Source organism: Pholis gunnellus, assembly GCF_910591455.1.
Source record: "Pholis gunnellus genome assembly, chromosome: 22".
NCBI lineage: Eukaryota > Metazoa > Chordata > Actinopteri > Perciformes > Pholidae > Pholis > Pholis gunnellus.
This window is the reverse complement of record NC_136549.1, coordinates 18,127,268-18,131,208: the sequence shown is the minus strand read 5'-3', so window position 1 is coordinate 18,131,208 and position 3,941 is coordinate 18,127,268.

Here is a 3,941-nt window from a genome sequence, read left to right as displayed (position 1 = left end):
CCATCTCCTCAGTGAGGAAGAGGAGAATCCTCCTGATGTTGCAGGAATCTGCAGGAGCGAGTAACCGATGAGATGTTTGCTGAGAACGACAGCTGGTCGTCCAGGGTCACACAGATTCCTCGCAGTCCGAGTTGGCGTCACCACGGTATCATCAATGGTGATGGACCGGTCTCGGTGCGGGCAGCCCTTCACCAGGAGGAACAGTAGCTCGGTTTGGTCCAGGTTGAGCTTGAGGTGTTGTGTCGTCATCCACTTTGAGATGTCAGCCAAGCACACAGCGATGCGTACCTCCACTTGAGTGTCACCGGAGGGAAATTACAAGACCAGCTGGGTGTCATCAGCATCACAATGGGAGGAGAAGTCATGCGAGCGAATAACAGAACCAGAGATGTTGTGTAGAGCGAGAAGAGAAGGGGGCCCAGGACTGAACCTTGTGGAACCCCCGTAGTCAGCATGCGTGGTTCCGACACGGCCCCCCTCCATGTCACCTGGTAGGATCCACCTGTCAGGTAGGATGCAAACAGGGAGAGAGCACAGCCTGAGACGCCATCCCCTCGAGGGTCTGGAGGAGGATCTGGTGGTTCACCGTGTCAAACGCTGCAGACAGGTCCAGGAGAACCAGGACAGAGGAGAGAGAGTTAGCTCTCACAGCGTGAAGCGACCCTCACCCTGGTGGGGGTCCAGGAGGCTGTTCTGGTGGAGACAGGAAGACAGAGGGTTAAAGACGGCACGTTGAAGTGTTTTGGATGGAAAGGGTAGAAGAGAAACCGGTCTGAAGTTCTTGACATCAGAAGGGTCAAGTGGTGGTTTCTTCAGAAGGGGGGCGACTCTGGCAGTCTTGAAAGCCGTGGAAAAGCATCCTGAGACAAGAGATGTGTTGATGAGGTGGGTGAGGAAAGGAAGGAGACAAGGACACTGAGAGAGGGAGGGAGAGGGGGGACAGGGCGAAGGGAGGAAGTAGGAGGGTTATATGAGTTTACATCATATAATACATATCATCATGCATATTATGTAACACAACTTTAAAACATAGTTATTTGATCCCTAAACACAAAGTTTAACATTCAAACTGTGATCTGAGAGGAAAGACTTTTCTCTTCTTATGAAAACTAACTGAATGTAGTTAAAGCAAAACATAATTTCAAGTTAAAGTTTTGTTGTGAAGCAGATGTATTACATCACTAGTTAGAGGCTGTTAACTGTGAACGTGGGGAGAACTTAACAAACAGGAACATTTCAGCCTCTGGGAGGGGGGGGGGGGGGGGCTGTAGATGTCTTCTGTGACTCTTGAGGACCAACAGCTCAGAGGAAGTCTGACTCAATGCAGAGCAGCGTGTTTAAATATGAAAGGAGCCAGAAGAGTTTACGCTGTAACACGGTCGTAATGTCAGCATCTGTATCTGAGCTGAATATGAATAAGTGATAAAAAAAGATCCTTTTAATATTCTCCTCTGATTTAACGCGTCCCTGGGACCAAATATGAATATGTTTCCATCTTCTGGTTATTAAAGCTGTAGCTCACAACAATGAAGAAGTTCTTTTATTCAGCAGCGTTAACCGTCTGAACATTAAGAAATTAATAACACTATAATTAATAACACCGTGCAGTGACTTCAGCACACAAACAAACACAAACCACATTAAACTGCACAAGAAACATTTCAAATGAAATATTAATATTAGATCTTAAATATATATAGAGTGATGCTCCTGTTAGCATCATGTCAGCAGAGCCTTCTTTCTCTTGGCTGGAAGTGGGCGGGGCTTATCACTGAACTCATCGGCTCAGCTGCTCTGGGTAAGCAGCAAAGGCTTCTGGGTAAGCAGCGTCCATGGACAATATAATCTAAAATAACAGAGTTACATAAGATAACTCATATTATATTCATCCTAAACATCACGAAGTACAAACAGGAACTTCTAAAAACCAAAGTGAGGAATATATGATATTTAATAACTAGAGAGAGAATGTGAGCAGGTTTTATTCCATCATCAATCTTTGACGACCAGAAGTCAACAGAGCAAAACCGACGGACGCTGTTAGAAAATAAAACCATAAAGTATAAAGTATAGTTATTATATTTAACATAACTCCCTCACTTCATCAGAACGTCTGTGAGGAGATAATATGAAGGAACTTCATATCTTCAGATAAAAACTGGACTCATATTTTTATATCCGTTCAAACTGATTTCTCTCTCCGAACTCGCTAAATATCACGTAGATATCATCATACGTCATGTTGGTGAGGTCATGTTGATGAGGTCATGTTGGTGAGGTCATGTTGGTGAGGTCATGTTGGTGAGGTCATGTTGGTGAGGTCATGTTGGTGAGGTCATGTTGGTGAGGTCATGTTGATGACGTCATGTTGGTGAGGTCATGTTGGTGAGGTCATGTTAGTGAGGTCATGTTGGTGAGGTCATGTTGGTGAGGTCATGTTGGTGAGGTCATGTTGGTGAGGTCATGTTGGTGAGGTCATGTTGGTGAGGTCATGTTGGTGAGGTCATGTTAGTGAGGTCATGTTGGTGAGGTCATGTTGGTGAGGTCATGTTGGTGAGGTCATGTTGGTGAGGTCATATTGGTGAGGTCATGTTGGTGAGGTCATGTTGATGAGGTCACGTTGCTGAGGTCACGTTGGTGAGGTCATGTTGGTGACGTCATATTGGTGAGGTCATGTTGGTGAGGTCATGTTGGTGATGTCATGTTGGTGAGGTCATGTTGGTGAGGTCATGTTGGTGACGTCATATTGGTGAGGTCATGTTGGTGAGGTCATGTTGGTGATGTCATGTTGGTGACGTCATATTGGTGAGGTCATGTTGGTGACGTCATATTGGTGAGGTCATGTTGGTGAGGTCATGTTGGTGACGTCATATTGGTGAGGTCATGTTGGTGAGGTCATGTTGGTGATGTCATGTTGGTGACGTCATGTTGGTGAGGTCATGTTGGTGATGTCATGTTGGTGACGTCATATTGGTGAGGTCATGTTGGTGAGGTCATGTTGGTGAGGTCATGTTGGTGAGGTCATGTTGGTGAGGTCATGTTGGTGACGTCATGTTGGTGACGTCATGTTGGTGACGTCATGTTGGTGAGGTCATGTTGGTGATGTCATGACGTCCACTCATTACCTCCAGCTGTGCGGTCGGCAGCTGTATTGATTTTGTTCCTTGAAAAGGACAAAAGCCGACAATAAGCACGTCTTTGTCTTCATCCCGTCTCTGACAGATGTGCTGAGACAGAAGAATTGTATTTCACTTCCTCCTCCTCTTCCTCCTCCTCCTCCTCCTCCTCACACATGCAGCTCAAGCAGGAGGTGAGTTATTGTGGTCATAAGCACAAATCAATAAGCTGACAAATGATCGCAGTTTGATTTCCTCACATCACCAGCTCTGATTGGCCCAGAGTGATGAAGATGATAAAAATAGAAGCACCAAGTGGCTGATGGGACGTGAAGCCCCGAGGCCGAGAGCCGACAGAGAGCCGACCAATCACAGCGAGCCGGGGGCGTGTCTACGTCCAACCTGTCATCCTGTAAAACCCGTCGACCTGTTTTCTTCTTCTTGTTCTCTGTGCAGGTTCAGTGTTTCTGCTGTTGGAGAACCAACATGTGAAGGGTTCATCCTCTGGGGACAAGCTTTATTTATTCTTAGTGGAGCTGAAAATACAAAGTTTGTCCTGAGAGCTGAGCTGCAGCAAATACCACGAAGTCATTTAAATGTAAAAGGTTCATCCTCTGGGGAGCAGGAATGGGCACAATATGTTTCACGTTAATACATAACGATGAAGCTCGTAAACACCTAAAATGAAGCCGAACCACTTCACTGTTTATCAGTTTGTGTTTTTGTTTTCACCCTCAAACTACTGATCGTTTGCTTTGTTTTATTACATTTTGTTACATTAAGTTCTGTTACGGAGGTAAAGTTAAGAAATGTTTCGTTTAGGAG